At 40.9% G+C, this 20,032-nt stretch overlaps 1 protein-coding gene across 1 annotated transcript in view; it reads left to right on the top strand.

The window, feature by feature from the left end:
• Nucleotides 1-20,032, top strand: part of GPC3 (glypican 3) — a 439,059-nt gene that overhangs the window by 33,628 nt on the left and 385,399 nt on the right. The gene's annotated exons all lie outside the window — the stretch shown is intronic.

Here is a 20,032-nt window from a genome sequence, read left to right as displayed (position 1 = left end):
ACAAAAAGAGTTTACTTAAATACCAGTTTTCCCCAGGCATGGGTTAGATGCTTGTGGAATGTGCATGAACTCCTTCTGACCACGGGGACCATTTCCATAGGGATGGGGAGTTTGGCTCGATAGCCCTATATTTTCTCATTTGTGTGAGTGGTTACCTCTTGTTTCTTTGTGAGTCTCTGTTCTTACTATACCTGTGGGTAGCCATAAAAGAAGCTGCTGTGGCATTGCCAGAATGGGTCAGAAATTCCATGTCTCTTTGCTAAGTTGTAGGCATATCTCAGCAGGATGGAGAGAGTACCTCCCTTGATTCAAAGACTCAGCTAGGAATGATGATGATAGCCACCGTCAGAGTAGTGAGAGCAAGTACTTCTGTGGCACCATGTGCTAGGTACTCTTATAAGTGTTTTATATGTATGTATTCTTTTAATCTTCACACTAACCCCATGAAGTAAGCCTTATGATTGGTATCCCCATTTAACAGATGAGAAGCCAAGGCACATAGTGGTTAAGTAACTTGCCTGAGGGCACACAACTAATAAATGGTGAGAGCAGGATTTGAACCCAGGAGGCCCAGCTCTTAGAGTCTATACTTACTTGTATATGCTACCTCCTGGGTGTTATTATTTTTTAAAGATTTTATTTATTTATTTATTTATTTATTTATTTATTTATTTATTTATTTATGAGAGAGAGAGATTGAGAGAGAGAAAGAGCACTCAGAGGCAGAGGGCGAAGCAGACTCCCTGCTGAGGAGGGAGCCCGATGCAGGGTTTGATCCCATTACCTAGAGAGGCATGACCTGAGCTGAAGGCAGACACTTAACAACTGAGCCCAGGCACCCCTGGGAGGGGAAATTAATTACAGATATTGGGGCTTTCTTCTGTATTTCTTGAGGCACAGGATATCAGCTACCTTTTTCTTGCTTTACAGAGAATTGGAGTCAGATAGAAAAATAACACTTCTGATGACTTGACATTCTAAATTTTTAGGTTTATGGCACCTTGATAAAGATTAACCTCTCTGAATTGTAAGGTAGGTTGATTACAACTTATTTTGTGTATTACAAGGAGAATCTTAGAATTAACTAAGAAAATTACTCAAATTAGCTAATAAAGCATACATTCATAATAGTTTCTTGGGTCAAAGCCTCAGGGGATGTTGGCTTGATTATATGAAGTACAGTATATAAGTGTGAAGTATTTGTTCACTTATTTATGCAGTCAGACTCTTGTGAAGAGTTTGTCGAGACTAACAATTTGGCAATAGAATGAATAATTTAAGCTGATTTTAAAAATACATGTACCATTCATGTACCTCTTAGATTGGTTTTGGAGCTAATCTGCTGGCTGAAAGTAGGGTGGTAAGAAGGGATGGGACATGAGAATTGGGTTGAAGCAGAAAGCCGAATCTTACTCTTCAGGGTGTCAGGTGCTCTTCAGAATGGAGTGTCTGTGATTTGTTTCATTCTTAGAATGACCAGACCCACAAATGTTATTGTACCATTGTGGGCTGGCTGGAGGTGGGCAGGATAATGATGTCACTGCTAGTCCAGCATGCAGAGTAGCTGACATGGCTGCCCATCTGAGGGCCTTGGGTGTCAAGCATTCCCACTTCTGCCCAGTCCTGTGTTTTTGCATACTGTTTCCTAGGCCTGGAGCAACACAAGACTAGAAGAAAGCAAGTTCTGACCAGATTTTGATCGGCTTAGTGTGGAGGGTGAACCGTAGTCATGTGAACAGAGGCTGGAAAGTGTGGGGCAGCACGTACTAGTTGTATCCCCAGTCTCTCTCTCTCTCTCTCTCTCTCTCACACACACACACACACACACACAAATATATATTATTTCTCAAATTGTGAACATAGGCAAGATGTTGTATTCTTGATTGCTTAGAACAAGACAGCAGCCCCCTTTCCCCCTTACTTATTATTCTGATGAACTGAACTAGGGAGGGCACAGTTATTTTTTCCTTAACATATACTCCTTCCCCAAGATTCTGGTAGACCAGATCATTACTCCCATACTTCACTCATGAAATTTGATGCAAGCTCTTTTCTCTACCACATGAAGTTGAAGAAGGCTCATGTTGATATTGGCCTATATCCACGATCTCTTTAGGATCCCTTCACTAGGTCTAGACTGGAGGTATTTAAGCTGTGAATGCTTTCTGCAATCATGTGCACACTTCCACGAGCAATCCTTACTGCCTTGATTTGGATTTTATGTCTTCATTTGCAAGAAGCCTTTGCCCTCATAAATGAGCCCGGGGCCCTTTGCTACAGTAGTTGGAGTGCTCTCTTGCTAATGTTGTTTTGATAATGATTGAAGCATTAAAAAAAAGTTGTTCTTTATTTTAAGTCTTTGCATTGCCTAGTTTCCTAAATTTAATTTACTTGGATGTGCTTAGTAAAATGGGGCAGCATAATCGTTTTTTGTTTCTGCTTAATTAATTCTTTTTGAAAACCTCTGCCAAAAGATTTTCTTTTCTCTTTTTCTTCTCCCCGACCTAATAATGATTACGATGATAATAATACTAATGGTAATTTATTAAGTAAGTGCCTACTATATGATGCTTTCTTTTACATAATTCCCTCATTGAATTTTCCCAGCAGCTCTCTGAGGTTCTACTGTAATTATCTCCAATGAGGAAACTCATTGATGCCACAGCTTCTTCTAAGGCATCATGTGACACGGTCTTCCTTGTTCTTGGTGTGCTTGAGATGAAACAAAATTAGGAAGTTGTAGGATTTGTGGTCCTTGAGCAGAAAACTGGGATCGAATTCTGTATTTTTCATCCTCTCTCCACCACCACTACACCTTCAAGCCTCAAGCCTGGAGTTCTGTTTTCCTTGCAGAATGCCATTCTAACTTCCCGTCCCATCAGGAAGTATTTGGGGGGTATGCTGAGGGTTTTTTTTTTCTGAATTTTGGAGGATTCCAGTCTTCCCCAAGGTGTCACTGACTTTGAGGAAGAGCAGACTCTTCAGCTTTTCTGGAAGTTGCACAACCCACAACTTGAACTGGCTTCTTCAGAGGGGAGAAATATAGTGGTCAAGTGGAAGACCTCTCTGTGCTCCTGAAATGCCATGGAGCTCCTGCTTAAGTAGTCGAGAGCTCCTCAGGTCCTCATTCAGTGTCTACTACTGTTCTAAGTTTATGTGTGATCTTTACCAGCTTGATTTTTTTTAGTTTTCTAGCCAGTGATAGATAAGGAGTTGGGTGGAAGGGTTATGGAAGAATGTCAGAGGGGGAGGTACATATAAGCAGCAAGAAGTTATGAGTGACAGTAAGGGGGGGAAGACATACAAGTGGACTCAGGAGCTTACTGAATGGACAGTCTGGAGAGCATTTAGTGGAGGGGTCCATCCTACATGCCTCAGTAGCCTCTATGTTATAGTAGGTCCAACAACCAGTGACCATAGTGATGGCTGTGAATCAATAAGAAAAGATCAGAGTATTTCGCCATTTTTATTTTCCTTAACATTTTCATTGTAAGTGGCTAAAACATATTGTGGGGAGCTGAAAGGCAATGGAAGAAACACTGGCCTTGGAGTCAGATCATTGAAGTTCTGATGCTAGTTCTGCATTGGTGAGCTTTATGACTTTGGGTGGCCATTGAGACTCCATTAGCCTCAGTCTTGTTATCCACACAATGGGTATGATAATTATGGTCCTGTTTATCTCTTAGGGTAGAGATGTATGTGAAAATGTATGTGAAAGCATCTTGAAAACCGTAAGGCACAGTAGTTATGCATTATTATCTAGACAGCTCATTTATGTGCTCTGCTTTACCCCAGGTGGTGCCAGATAAATGGCACATTACCATTATAGACATTAGTCTAGATAGAGCTGGAGGTCACGATGTAGTTCACCCACTTTTGCCACCTACAGATGATACTCAAAACAGCTTCAGTGCACAGGTGAGAGAGCACTCAGGTAAGGTAGCCTTTGAAAAAGTTTTTTTTTTTTTTTGGTACATTCTTGGATGTGAAGCTGTACTGTTCGAAATGTCAATACTGCCAGGAGCAAGCCTTTTTTCCAGCTTCCCAAAGCTTCTCTTTGGGCCCCTAGCTGGTATAGTTTACACACAAACAAGTGGCTATATGGGGAAGGGTTTGTTATATTTGGGCCATACATGTGTTTTTCAGGCCATATTTTAATTGCATCGTCTGGCCCACGTTATCATGGTAGCGTTGGACGGCTTGCTTCTACCTGCTTTCTACAGAGGAGATGAACATGATGTCTGCATGGTGGGGGACAGTGGGGGTGGTGGGGACAGTGTTTCTGTGCTGCTGTTTCTTCACTCCTTTGTTCCCCATTTCCATCTGCTCTTGGCAGTTCTTAGACTTTTTATTTTTTTTCCCTGTCAGATTCCTGTCTCTCCCACTCCCCCTAAATAAAATTGACCTTGGTTAGAACACCCTTTTCCATCAGCTCGGAGCAATTTCTCCAGTCATTTCTGCTTGAAATAACTGTTTAGGGACATTATTCAAGCAAAGCTTTTCTTTTCCTTCACAGTTAATATGTGACTAAATAATTGCTCGAATGTTGATAAACATGTTTTTGAGATTCAATCATTTGTTAATTTAGTTTTTATAATGTTGTGGGGGTTTTAAGCGAGCACCGAGCAATTTTTCTCCATTTCACAATTTTTCCCCTTGACTGGTCTGACAGTTCTCCAGCTCCGGGCAGGCTGAGCCCCACCAAGTCCCTGACTCAGACCACCGGCCATTTCTGTCAGATCCCTTCCTTCTTTGAAAATAACGTACGGGGAGGGAATAATTACATTGATGTCTAATCAGGACTTAATTCATTTACCAGGGCTAAACGCAATAACATTAAACTGGATAGAAGAATTTTAGGAACGCAAACCATGACCATGAGTGAGGTTATATATCCTCAAAAATGTAAATTATTAATCAAACCACTCATCTGTACAGCAAAGCTCTAGTAATCCCATTATAAAAGGGTGAATTTCTCATCAGAGCCCAGAAGATGCTGGCTTTAATTAGGGTACTTTTATGGCGCTTACTTCAAGAGACATTTTGGTTACAAAGTCTTTAAAAATGCGACTCTTTAATTATTAGTGCCATCGGAAAAACAATTGGAAGCTGGGTGTTTAAAGTCCTTTTGGTTTTAAACTTAGAACTCCTGGATTCAATGCAGTTTCAAAATTCTGTGGCCTTCACAGAGCCAGAGGCTGGGGGAGTTGTAAACCTTTACTGTGCCCTCTTATTGATTTAGAAAATCAGTCATTAGGCTGAAAACTGTTTAATAAAAAGAGCTTAGAAAAATGACTCAGTGTGCGGGTGGAGACTGTTCTGGGGCCAACATGAGGTGAGGAGATTATACAGATTAACTCTTTACCCTAGCCTGTGCTGCTTGACGCAGTAGGGCTCTGGCTGCCATGCTCCTGCCCACCTTCTCACTAGTGGGCCCAACGAAGCAAATTAAAGGACATTGTCCCTGCCCTCCAGAAGCTTCCAGGAAAAATACCACTTTTGCCTCCAGTGACTATTCTCCGCCCTTCCCCCCACTGGGATTTGTTTACTTTCTGAAAACATATGTTCCTCCTCCTCTTTCTGCTCACTGAGTTGCAGTACCTGGTATTGAAGTAATGAAGCATATGTTTGAGAGATTTGAATTCTCCTGTCAGTAGAGTGGAGGTAGAAATGATTTTCCTTTAATCTGGAAGTGGTAACATAGAAATTAAAAACACCTTTCCTCCTGTTGACTGTGAGAGGCTTCCAGGGGCTGAGGTGTGCCCTTGTACCCCTCCTTTTTTCCTCATCCTGGCTTACAGTCAGTCCCCAGGTCTCGTTTCTTCCTTCATGTTTACCTCACATCTTCTTCCCTGCACCCCCTTCCCCTCTGCCCTCCCTGAGTCTCAGTGGTCACATTGAATGCATAATGATGCCACTGGCCTCGTCTCTGATTTGAGTTCCAGGCGCCATCAGCTCACACCTAGACTATCAGTAAAGGTGGGACTAAGTTTCATGCCTTTGCTACCCAGTCCAGCTACAGAGTGTGATGATTAAGAGGGCAGGCTCTGTAGTCATTTGATCCAGGTTTGAGTGAGTCTCGCTGGGGATAGGTAGGACAAGTGGGGTAGCTGTGGAGAAGAAGAAGTTGAGGGCTTGGGCCAAGAATCAGACCTCCTCTCTGAACATGTGCTAAGTCAGTGGGAGATGAATGGAAAGTCTCCTCTTTCAAAGTGTCCTACTGGCATTGTCTCATTGATCTTACGACAGTCCTCTGAGGTTGATACTATGATTAGCCTCGTTTTTACTCTGAGGATGTGGGGTTTTAGAGAGATTTCTGTGATTTGTCTCATGTCAGCCAATAAATGGCAGGGGCAGGAATTGAACCTGGGAAGTCCAGTTCCAGAGCCTGGGCCCTTTTATGTTATATATTGCCTCTGTGTATTTTGTTTCACAGTCATAGGTCACCTCCCCAATTTAACCCTGCTTTCTTGCAAGGGAATTCTGTTGTATTTAATTAAAACACATTTGCTGAACAAGTACCTAGCATGTCTGGAGGCAGGCATTGTGGGAGATTCAAAGAAAGAGTACTTCCTGCTTACCTTCAATTTCTAGAAACCAAAACTTTTATACATAACTCAGGTACAAAGCATCCTAAGAGAAATGCTGTGAGAAATGGTTCACAGTTTTCTGAGATGAGTAAGGGTAGATTCAAGTTTGGTGGGGCCCAAAGCTTATCCAATCTGGGGGCCCTTTTTAAGAAAAAGAAGACAAAATGAAAACTACAAAATGCCGTGCCTCTTCCAGGTGGAGGCTTGCAAGTGTGGGTTCCTGCAGCTTAGGTTTCATTAGCTTCACAGGAAACCCGCCTCTGTATGGGAGTGGGAGGTTGGAGATTAATTCCAACTAAAGGGTAAGAGGTTCTTGGAGGAGATTGTCAGTATGAATTCCCCAGACAGACATGGCTCTTGATCAAAGAGAAGGGCAGGTGAGGGAGTTAGGTAAATCAGTGCACATCTTTTTCTCAATTAAAGTAAAATTTGAACATTATTAATTGCTTACCAGATACCAGTCTTACTGGCCTCCCTGGCTAGGCTTGTAGCATCTCAGCCATCCCCCACCTCCCTGAAAGGGCCAGGTGCCTAGGAGACATGCAGAGGGGCATGGTGTGACAGACATGTGCTCTGGCTTCGGGCAGGCTGGAGTCAAAGTCCCAGCTCTGCTAAGTCCTCTCTTTGTGGCTTCTCTTGGAGCAAGTCACTTCTCTTGGAGCCATTAATAAAGCAGGGTTAAATCAGAGGAGGACTATGAAGAGCTCAGCCTGATGCTCGTCTGTAGGAATCAAATGCACAGTGGCCATTGGTTTTGCTATTCTCTGGTGTATGTTTGTCAGCATAACTGTAGACGAGGTGGAATATCTTCGCTTTGCAGTATTGATGGCCACATATCTGGCATGCATACTTTTTAAAAGATGCTTTCCTATGCTTTAATGTAGTTATTCACGTAAAAATGTTCCAGTATACCCACTCCTAATCCTATCATTCAGAAAAAGACCGCTTATCATATTTCAATGTGTTTTCTTCCTTTTTCTCTGGTGTGTGTGTGTGTGTGTGTGTGTGTGTGTATGTGTGTGTGTGTATTTAAGACTAAATAGTATGCACTTTCTAAATGGTCCCCTAGTGGTCTGAACGAGTTAATGTAGTCTTATGATCTAACCAGCAATGGCAGACTCTGATTTCACTGGGTTACGTCAGGGGGGGTGGGAGAACAAAATTAATGAGGGCAGCCCTGGTGGCTCAGCAGTTTAGCGCCACCTTTAGCACAGGGTGTGATCCTGGGGACCTGGGATCAAGTCCCACGTCGGGTTCCCTGCATGGAGCCTGCTTCCCATCTGCCTGTGTCTCTGCCTCTCTCTCTCTCTCATAAATAAATAAATAAATAAAATCTTTTAAAAAATGATTAAATGAAACTAGGATGTATATGATCCCTCTTTTGGTTGAAGTTCTTTAGCATTAGTACTGGACCTAATTAACTGGAATGTAATTATTGGATGAGACCAGGTTCTACTGTATTCACTCTCCTGGGATCCTGTGTTTTTCCTTTTTAATGCTTACCAAGTTCATAATGACACATGTATGGATATTTTGTTAACATGGGTCTCCTTTCCTGGAGAATGATCTCTCCGAGGGTAGGGCTTACCTGTATTCTACCTCACTGCTATATCCTCAGGTGAGATATTAAAGAGTAAATGTTTGAACACACACACACACACACAGGCACACACGCATCTACACATATACATGATTAAAATATGTAGCGCTAACAGAAACAGATTTCCAGCTCTTCTGCTTCCTCTCTAGCAAGTACCACTATGACCAAATAGGAAAAAATACGACCTATTGCCTGCAGCATTTTTTTTTTTAGGTTTGATAATTTAGAGAGACAGAGAGCAAGCTGAATGTGGAGGGAGGGGCAGAGGGAGAAGGAGAGAGACTCCCAAGCAAGCTCCGTGCCCAGCACAAAACCCAATGTGGGGCTCAATCTTATGACCCTGAGATCATGACCTGAGCTGAAATTGAGAGTTGGGCACCTAACTAACTGAGCCACCCAAGCACCCCTATTTTTAGGTTTTGAACTCTACTCAGATATAAGATCTTATGAGTGTAGACAATAGGTTGAAGATTTCCATTTTGAGATGAAATATCTTACGCATATCTTGAGCTGCTGCCTCTTCCTATGGCCTCACCAGTCTCTGACTTGCTGGTTGTCTTTTCTTCCAGTCTGATCTAGGCTCTTCACACAGCACTGTGCACAAGGCTCAGAGCCATAGATTTACATTTGGTGACCAAGAGTCATGAGAATTGTGATACCTGTCAGCTTCTCTAAATATGCTCTCATGCATCATTCCTGATTACAAGGGGCACGTAAAAGTAAGAGAGCAAACTTTCTTTCAGGATACTCTCTTTTTAAAAAATAAGTTTTGACAACATAAATGAGTACTACAAACCCCAATTTGCAGTTTTACTTTCCACGGTTTTGGTTGCCCAAGGTAAACCATAGTCTGGGATCAGATGATCCCCCTTTGCTGTCAGCAGGACAGTAGTGGCCTAACACCGTGGCATCCTGCCCATGTCATCCACCTCATTTCATCTAGTTATGTAGACATCTTACTGTCTCACCTCGTCATGGGAAGAAGAAGGGTGAGTATAGGACAATAAAATGTTTTGAGAAAGAGACCACATTCATGTAACTTTTCTTACAGTTTGTTGTCATTGTTCTATTTTATGATTAGTTACTGTTGTTAATCTCTTCCTGTGCCTAATTTATAAAGGAAACTCTATCATAGGATTCTATGTATAGGGAAAAACAGAGTCCGTCTAAGGTTTAGTCATATCCATGCTTTAGGCGCCCACAAAATGTCTTGGAATGTATCCCTATGGATAAGGAGGGAGGACTACTGTACATGTACGTTAGAGAAAATGAAAAGACCCCCCCCCCAAAAAAAACTGGAAAATAGAATGACCTACATGTTAGCTCCCAAAGGATAGTTATATTAACATTTTGGTGTATAATCTTGCATACTTTGGTTCAGTATTATACATATATAGGTCATGTATATATTTTTCAAAAATGGATTATATTGCTTTTTCACGTGATATAGCCTTCTTTCTGTGTCAATAATGTATTTCTGTAATACAGTCGAAGTATAGTATTTAGAGGCCACATAGTACTTAGTCATGTGGTCCATCTCATATGTTATTCATACAACCTTCTCAAATTGTTAGAAATTCAGGTTACTTTCAGTAAACTGTAGTGACATAAATAGTGTTCATGTGACTGAATATTTATGCACATACTTAATTATTTCCTCTGGATAAATTCTTGGAACTGGGATTGCTGAGTTAGAGGCTATAGAGTTTCTAAGGTTTCTCACATTTATTGATTATTTGACTTCCAAAAAGTTGTAGCTATTTTCACACTCACTAGAAATATATGAATGTCTATTTGCCTGAGCATTTGCCATTTTATAGTAACCCCACTTTGGGTGAAAAATAGTACTCTTTGGTTACTAGGGAAGTTTGATGGTCATATGTACTTTTAATTTTGTGAGTTTTGTTATTTTCTTTTATCATTGAAAAACTTAGCTATTCATTTTTTTTTATTGAGGTGCCCTTTTCTTATTGATTTAAAGAGCTCATTGTATATTCTGGTTGCTAACCATTTTATGTATTATGAATTGCATTTACTGATTTGTTTATTTGATTTTTCATTTTGGGGGGTGTTTCAAAACACCTTCAGTCAACTGTGTCAATGTCTTTCTTTGGTTTCCAATATATGCTTTGATTATTTACTGATTGGTAACAGCCTTGGCATTATCAAAGATGTTTTCTATTTTATTTTCCGACACTAGCTATGTGAAAATTGGTAAGTAATTTAGTGTCTGAATTTGTTTTTGTATGTGCAAGGTAATACCTGACCTGCCAACGTGCCAGAGCTTTTAAGGATCAGAAGAGGTAATGTATATGAAAATGCTTTCAAAGTTTAAAGGATTATTTTTGTTATTCAGCTACACCCGGATACTGACCAGTAATCTGAATAAGTTCATGTTTACTGAGAACAGCATTGCCTCTCCTTCCCTGGTATCTGAGGCTTTTCTGGTCACATAGTAGGAAGTAGTCTTGATCTAAAAGTACACTGGAGTCTGTGCTCTGGTAGTTGGAGAGGTGCTCAAAGGGTGGCGAAATGTTGCCTGCCACCAATCCCTGCCTGGAGCATGGATTCTGGGCATCCATCCCACCTTCCCAGCTGGGAAAATGGGCTCTGGAACTATTCTTTGATGTAGTATGTGTGTTTACTTCCACATGTCCCCGCCCTTGAAGGGTAGCTAACGAAACCCATTCAGTGAGGCCAAAGTGTCTGTTTCTGTCCAACAGAGTAGGAGGTGGGGGAAAACCCAAAAGCCTTCTGTCCACACTCCTATTCCTTGGGGACTAGAAAAACAGTACTCTTTCTAGCAATTAATATTTGAAACAGATACACTGGCCTATCAGATAAATCAGTGGTTTAGCACAGTTTTGTGGTAAACATTCTGGAGAGAGTTGTTTATTGGGAAAACTTTTTTTTAAGCCATGAGATGACCATAATTCTCCCTCTCTAAATGCCAGATTAAAAAAAAATCAGAGCGGCAAGAAAAACAATTAAAGTATCTCATGCATCAAAGTAATCATTAGTAGAAAAACAGAGTATGTTCTTTCTGGCAAGCTCTGACAGATGGTTGAGATGGCTTATGGTAGGAGAAGATGCTTACATGATACACGTGTTATTTCAAAACTTGAGGGGTTTTGTTTTTGTTTTGATAGGAGGGAAGATAGTGTATGCTCTCATAACTTAAGCCTTCTTGAATGTCAGAGGCCTCTGGAAAGTTGATGAGGTTAGACATTTGAACTTATCTGAGACACTTCCATGAAGGAGAAGTAAGGTTATTTTACTGGAAGTCTACTACATGCTAGGTTTGATTAATCTTGATAACAGTAACAGTACTGCTAGGTATGATTATTGCAATTTCACAAGAAATGAAAACTGGAGTTCAGAGCCATTAAGCAATTCACCTTAGACCACATAACCAGTAAGTGGCAGCTTTAAGTTTCTAACTTCAAAGTCATTGCTTTTTTCCTAGAACCACATTGTCTTCCTTGGAGTTAGAAGATAAAAATAAGCCTTAACAACTCATAAAAAGGGACACCTGGGTGGCTCAGTGGTTGAGCTTCTGCCTTCGACTTAAGGTGTGATCTTGGTCCCGGGATCGAGTCCCATGTTGGGCTCCCTGCATAGAGCTGCTTCTCCCTCTGCCTGTGTCTCTCATGAATAAATAAATAAAATGAAATCTTTAAAAAAACTCATAAAAATGATCATGATCAGGACGCCCGGGTGGCTCAGTTGGTTAAGCACCCAACTCTTGATTTTGGCTTGGGTTGTGATCACGGCTTGTGAGATGGAGCCCCACGTCGAGCCCTGTGTCAAACTCCATGGCTGGGCATGGAGCCTGCTTGGGATTCTCTCTCTCCATCTCGCTGTGCCCCTCCCCACCCTTAGAAATGATCATGATCATAGTTTGAAAAATGGAAAGTGCTGTTGGGATCTGAACAGTAATGGAGAAATAAACAAAAGACCCCAAGAATGGCCCCCCAATTTTATTTGGCAACAGGCTGCAAACTCCACTGATGTGAAACAGTTCTCTGTAGGGACATACTAGTGTGGGTTAACTGTTCCCTGACTATTTTGTGGCAGTCAGGAGGGCAGCCTCACAAAGAATCACACACACACACACACACACACACACACACACACACACACACACACACTTCAGATTTCATTTTAGTACTTTCCAGCCTGACATGGAAAGGGGCTGATACACTGACAAACACAATCTGGCCAGATGTTATTATTTTGCACTACATTTAATTTCTTCCTGCCAAAGATTTAGACTTCTTTTCCCTGATAAAGATCAGGGGAAATTGTCTGGTATTTACAAAATCCCATCCAGGCGTATCTGTTACAATGTTCACTTAGCAAAGTTTATTAGATTATTAGGGCTTTAAACCCTTGGGCTCTGTCGTTATTGAAATTAAAAAAAGAAAACCCCAAACATCTTCAACAAATTTAAGTGGCATAATTAGACCATGGACTTGTGTTACAGGCATTTTGGAATTATGAAAATGATTTAAATAGTATTTGCTTCCTGAGAAACTTGCTGAGTTTGACAGGGATGAAAGGAAACCGGTTATGCTCCTTTGGTCTCCCAAGTTAATGGCGAAAGTGATATCTGGAACTGAAATAAATTTGCTCTAGTAGTAAGGCGAAATTATTCCCATAAGTAGTTAGCCATACCACACAGGGCCTCTCTTTCTTGGCCTAGTTAAAATGTGGGCACCACAATATTAGAGGGACATGTGGGTCTGTCACTTCCTTGCTGATGAAACCCATTTAGGGGAACACTGAACCAGACCCCTTAAACTCTAATTCTTGGCATCTACCCATATTCTCCTAGACATATTAAGATAGTAATAGAACTACTCAGTATTTTCAAGATGTAATAAGTTCTGGTTTGTATACACTGCTATCTTCCTCAAGGGATTTCACTATGCTTTGCATGCAATGATTATATTTTCATGCATTTTCCAAGTCAGAAGTTGGTGACACTGTTCTTACTTTCTCTAGTGTGGGAATGGAGACAGGGGAAGGTTTGGGCTGGGGACCCAAATGAATCAAGATTAGGAGTTGGTAACTGGTAAGAAACTTTAGCTCTATGATTTACAAGAGACATTGAGGCTGGCTAGACCAAAGCAGCCTAATTATGCTTATTTGTTTTTGGGGAGTGGGGTGGAGTGGCACTAATTCAAGCACCAAAATTTTGGAACATTGAAATTTGCTTAAGAAGGGTGGAGGACTGGGGTACCTGGCTGGCTCAGTCTGTAAAGCATGCAACTTTCCATCTTGGGGTTGTGAGTTCAAGCCCCATGATGCAGAGCTCACTTTAAAAAAAGAGAGAACTGGGCAGCCCGGGTGGCTCAGTGGTTTAGTGCTGCCTTCGGCCAAAGGTGTGATCCTGGAGACCTGGAATCGAGTCCCACGTCAGGCTCCCTGCATGGAGCCTGCTTCTCCCCCTGCCTGTGTCTCTGCCTCTCTCTCTCTCTCTCTCTCTCTCTCTCTCTCTCTCTCTCCCTCTCCCTCTCTCTCTCTCTCTCTCTCTCTCTGTATTCTCATGAATAAATAAATAAAATATTTTTTAAAAAGAGAGAGAACTGTTTAAGAACATTGAATGGAAGTATTCATTACATAGGCCAACTTGAGTGCTTTTTTTTTATCGTATATTTTCTTGGCATCAGACTAGGCTTTTTAACAAATTATGAAAGCCCTGCTCCTCAGAGACTATGTTAGAAATGTCTCACAACTAAGTAGGACCACGATTGGCCTTTCTCGTCTTATTTTGAAGCCCTTTATGGGAAAACCATAATAGTGCAAACATATGTTTGTACATTAGATATACAGGCCATAAATGCTGAAATGGCAGAAGTAAAGTCAAGGCAGGAGGTAAATATTTTGCAAAAATTAATGATCTAGAGTGAACTCTCATTAACTCTGGCTCTGTTAATTTGAATATTGTGATAATTTGACTTGGATGGAAGTTTGCTTTCATCCCATTTATGAAGAAACAATCTGATAAACAAATTAATAGTGTCTATAAGATTTGCAGGAAGCCATGTTTAACTGCTCAAAGGACTTGAGCAAGTCCATTAATTAGCTAATTACAATGAGCTTTGCTTATTAAAGCAAGCCTGCTAGAACCTCTACTTGGAAATACTTTATTAGCAAGTTTGAATTACTCCAGGTATGGAAAAATAATAAGTGGTAGTGTCGTGTTTAAGAAAATAGATCCTGGAATAAATTGACTTAAGCTGGAATCTTGTAACCCAGAGGAGGTGCGCTTAACCTGTCTAAACCTCAGTTTCCTTATCTCTAAAACAGGGACAATAGGGGCACCTGGGTGGTTCTGTTGGTTAAGTGTCGAGTCTTGATTTCAGCTCTGGTCGTGATCTCAGGGTTGTGAGACCGAGCCCCATGTCGGGCTCTGTGCTTAGAACAGGGTCTGCTTGAGTTTCTGTTTCCCTCTCTTCCTCTGCCCCTCTTCCCTGCTCATTCTCTCTCTCTCTCACTCAAATAAATAAATCTTAAAAAAATAAAACAAAGACAATAATGCCTACCTAACCATACATGGTTGTGAGAAAGAAATGATACGACCCATGTGAAACTTAACTTAGAATGCCTGGTACATAGCAAGTGCTCAATAAATGTTAGCTGCTGTTTGTTATTCTTGGAAAGTAGTTGTAAATCATACTTCACTAATTTACCTTATCCTTTCCTTCATCAATTCAGATTAGTGAGAATGTTCCAGGAAAACCTCCTATTTGTTGATCTAGCTTCTCTGGAATTGGAATGAGAGTCCATCTGGGGACAGTAACTTAATAAATTGGCCTACCTATTCTGCAGGCCAAATATACACATGGATAGGGGATGATTATCAGGATCAAACTTTTAGTTTCCCAGGAGGGAAGTTCTAATTGAACAAGTTTTATATTATAAACTTAGTTGACCATGAGTTTATGTTATAAAGTTATTTTGAAGCCTGAAAAATACCAAGAGGTTAATATGTGAATATTTTACTATAACATTTCAAATATAATCCCTTTTCTGTTATCCTGCTGACACTGTACTACACAAAGAATAGGTGTTAATTTTGGAAGATAAATTAGTAAATACTGATAAATATAAAACAAAATAATCACCCAGAATCTTAACCGTCAGAGATGACCATAGTCAAAATAGGTCTCCTACTTTTTCTCTGCACATATCCAAACACACACATGTAAATTTTATAACAAAAATGGAGTCTGCACACGTTAGAAGCAGTGCTAGTGATAAACCAGAGAGTGTGCGCATGTTTCCTTTAGTTATTTTCGGGTGTGCCTTCAAATAGGGCATTAATTTGTGATCATGAGATGGACTTAAACTGAAAAATTGCATATAATTTCACATGTGAGAGTCCTCCTCCAATCTGTTTCTGTTGAGACCAATAGTAATTCAGCACAGAGAATATGGTTTCAATTATCTCTATAGGTCCATTGTAATTCAGAATCGATGTTGTGTGTGCATGCGTGAGAGAAAGATAGGGGGGGCACACAGAGACGGGAGGAGAGAGAGAGACAGAAGCAGGGAGAGAGAGAGGACGTGTGCATCTGCTGGGTGGAGGTTTTCCCTGTTGTGTGGTCTAGTGACAAGGTTCTTGGACTGGGAGTAAGAAGATATGGCCTGTAGCTCTGACTCCACCGTGACTCACTGGATGACCTTACACAATTAATTTCATTTTTCTGGGCTTCAGTTTTCTCATATATAAAATGTGAGGTTAGGCCAGATAATTTCTACAGCTGCTTGCAGCTCAAAGAGTATGAGGATTGTGTTTTATTTTTTAATTTAAAAATTTTTTAAAATCAAACTTGCCTGTCTGCCTAGAAGAACCCAAGGCTCTGTGGATAGCTTCCTAAAGAGAGGAGAGGTGATGAATCTCAACTGTTCTTTGGCGCCAGACAGACCAAAGGCTGTAATTTTTAGCCTATCAGGAGTTTGACTTTTGGAAGTGCTAAATCCTCCATTAGGAATAAATGTGGAAGCTCCAAGTTATTTATAGTTATTTACACTTTCCATTCATAACTGTCAGTGTCAAAGTCTCTGTCGACATAACTGCATCAACGAGGTTAGCTTTAATCAGTTTAGTGGCGGCTAAGTCACAAATATATCAAATAGCCAATCATAATGCAGGAGTCCTCTAAAGCCTGACTGAATTATTTATTTTGTTATGATGAAAATGTCTGGGCTTTATTGGGTTTTCTTTGAAGAACTTGATTTGGCTTGAAGTCTGGAAGATAAAAGATCAGTGATTGTCTCTCAGATTTTTATTCTGCCTTCCTTCAAGGCTTTTCATTTTTCACAAGCCGTTGTTAGCACTTTTAAGTCAAGGTGAGAGAGCTGTGATATTTTTTATCTTAGGGGCTTAAGCATGTGTGAAAAACTTTTACCTTTGATTTCTTATCCTGTTTCTGTCATATGGAAGCTCTGTGACCTTGAACTAACCACTTAACCTGTCTGAGCCTCGTTTTCTTCATCTGTAAAATGGGGATGGTCTTCATCTTGTTTAAATCTCAAGTTGTTATTGAAACCCAAATCAGATAATGCTTTAGTTGTCATACAAATGTGAGGGTTTTCATTATTATAATTAAATTTAGTGCTATTATTTATGCCCTCCCTAGGTAGGCCTGACTTGATAGGACAGATACTGATCCTGAAAAATTATGTGGAAGTCAGTTTTAGAAATCAAAACTCTTCTCTGCCTTATGTTATACCCTGATATATTACCCAGCAGATTTTGTTCTTCAGAGGCCATTTAAAAATTAAAGGATTCAGGGGTGCCTAGCTGACTTGGTTGGTAGAGCATGCAACTCTTAATTTCGGGGTCATGGGGTTTGAGCCAAGTTGGACGTACAGATTACTTAAAAAATAAAATCTTTTAAAACAATTCAAGGATTGAACAAAGTGAAAATCACATTCAACAGAAAAAGGAACAATATTCAAAGAAAACACGAACACTGCAGATTATATTAAATACAACGCTAACAGTATAGCTCCAGAGACTCTGCAAAGGGACATAATCCATCTTGCTTTAAATATGCTGAGGACCTATATGGGGATGGAATGGCTGGCATTGGGGAGGTGAGTGAGAGAAGAGGACAGGAAGAAAAACCTGTAAAATCTAGCTTTCCCCAACAGCCTTCTCTGTCAGTTCAAGTGGTTATCACCAGCCCCCACTGCACACTTCTTACTCTTTTTTTCCACATATCTTTAGTACAGACAGTGAAGCTGCAGGAGAAGTGTGCCTTTGTCCTTACAATAAGTTGTATGGTCTCTCTGAGAATCACTTTTGTTTCCTTTTTATTTCTTTTTTTACCAAGCCATTCAGAGGCCCTACTTACCAGCATAGCAGGAAAGAAAAGAGATAAATACATAGGGCCAAAGCAGAACACAAAGAAAGCAAGATTAGAAAATTTATAAGTGTAGAGAGAGAACATCTGAATGAAGTAACATCGTCACCGGTAGGAAGGCACCGCTTCATGTGGGCTTCATGAATTGTCTCATGTTTAAGTTGAGTTGTGGCTAATTAAGTTTCATGTGCTACAGCAAATTTGCATGTATTGAGCATCTACTAACTGAGAGTGACATTTATTGGGAAGTGAAGTGCTAGGTAGTTTTATTCGGACGTTTTGGAAGCTGTGCTCTCAAGAATGATTTTTTCCAGTGTCTTCGAACTGCAAAGACCTTGGGAAGCTCAGCCCATGGAGAGGTGCTAGCCTTGGAATCAGAATATGTAGATTACAGCTCCAGCGTGGTTGTTCTCTAGCACTGCTCAGAGGGCAGTAAGGCCTCTGAACCCCCTGGATCCTTTCCCAAACCTGCCAGTTAGGCTAGGTCTTCCTGCCATGCTGCTCTGTCCCACCTACCTCCAGCTCCATGCTACCTCCCTCTGCCCTTGGACTGACCAAACTAGAAATAATGTACTTTGGATGGGAAGGGGCTGGGGGGGGGAGGGTGTCTGTCCCCTTCAGTGGACTGCAAGCCCATCCAGGGTCTGGTTTGAGTCTCTCTCTGTATCTCTACCCTACTAGTTCAGTGCCTGGCTGGCTCAGTCGGTAGAAAGAGTGTGTGACTCTAGATCGTGGGGTTGTGAGTTCGAGCCCCATGTTGGGTGCAGAGATTATTCAAAAAATCTTAAAAAAATAAAAATAAAATTGCATATTACACCAAACAGCACTAAACACACACTTATGTAAGGGGCTATTACCAATTAGGGTCATTATGTGTAATTCACATCTTAAAATATAGGGGTAATTTCTTAATGGAGTTTGGGCAAATTAACCTTTCTAAAGCACAGTTTCTTTTTCCAAAGAGGTGAGTAGACTAGCACATCAGCTTTATCTGGGGTCCATGGATGGGTTGCAGTGGGTCCTTGAAACCCCTGTTATTGGATGTAAATCTTTTGGTATTTGTGGCTTCTTTCCTGGAGAGAGCACGTAGCTTAAATCAGATCCATAAAGGGGTCTATGCCCCTCTCATCCCCAAATAGCTGAGAACCACAAAGCTAGCTAATCTCTAAAATTCCATTCAGCTTTAATCTGCTTCTACAGAGAATCCTGGTCTGAACAGATAGATTGGAATTTATTATTTAATGGACTCAAATAAATAGTCTTAGTTATTTTAACCACACTAATGTCAGGATTCCCAGATGTTAATAGTATCCATTTGGGTACTGACCGTTGGCATACTCTGTTACCACCCAGATACTTGCTTGGCTTGAGGGAAGAACTATTGTTTTAGATATCATCTCCCATCTCCTTTCCCAAATATGGTTATTCTATCCTTACCTATATTGCTTTCAAGGGGGGCTGGGGCTTGATCTGCAGAATTAGAAGCTTTACTCATGTATTTGTTAACTGAGTGCCGTAAATATCCTTTAAAGAAATCGAATAGCCTGAGTGGAGCTGTAGCCCAGCAGAGCATTAGAGGAGTGGCACCATGTCAGAGCCCAGCTGTGTTTGTTCTGATGATAATGAAGTGACTGTATACCATTTCCTTCTCTTGGGAAGTGATACAGTTAAAATCCCAACATCTGCAAAAATAGCAAGGTTGATTTACTTGGTTATGTACGCCAAGCTCTCCATTTTAATAAAGAGAGGCGAAAGTGAAGCTATCAGATTAAGTACAGTGAGTAGGAGGAAGTGATCCACCAGACTGTTTTAGAATCCATTGCTCACTGTGGGGGAAGACTGCTGACAATATGGGTATCTCACCTTAATCTTTTTTTAAATTTTATGTATTTATTCATGAGAGACACACAGAGAGAGGCAGAGACATAGGTAGAGGGAGAAGCAGGCTCCCTGCAGGTAGCCTGATGTGGGACTTGATCCCAGGACCCCAGGATCACGACCTGAGCCAAGGCAGATACTCAACCAATGAGCTGCCCAGGCATCCCTCACCTTAATCTTTGAGAGGGGAGCATCCTCCAGCCAATCATTGAGAAGAGTACAATGGGGGAGCGGTTAGGAACAACAAGAGGGAGAAAATTGAGCTTTCATTCATGGCTCCCATGCTAAGCGAATAGTGTAACATTGGGGAAGTCTCTTTCTGATCAGGAGCCTCTTGGGCTAGCTGTTATCTAGGGGCCCCTTCCAGGGTTATTGTAATTATTGTTAATAAGAATTACAATAATAGAGTGTCTGTTTATTTTTTACTACGTGTCATTATGCTAGGGGTTTGAGAATAAAACTGATTTTATTCTCACAGTAATCCTGTTAAGTAGACGGTATTACTCCATTTTATGAGTGGGGAAAACTGAAGCTCAGAGAGGGTAAGCAGTTTGCTTAAGTATTACCATCAGCCCACCCTTTCC

This window comes from Nyctereutes procyonoides, unplaced genomic scaffold, assembly GCF_905146905.1.
Source record: "Nyctereutes procyonoides isolate TBG_1078 unplaced genomic scaffold, NYPRO_anot_genome, whole genome shotgun sequence".
NCBI classification, from domain to species: Eukaryota; Metazoa; Chordata; class Mammalia; order Carnivora; family Canidae; genus Nyctereutes; species Nyctereutes procyonoides.
This window is presented reverse-complemented; position numbering and strand designations above follow the sequence as displayed.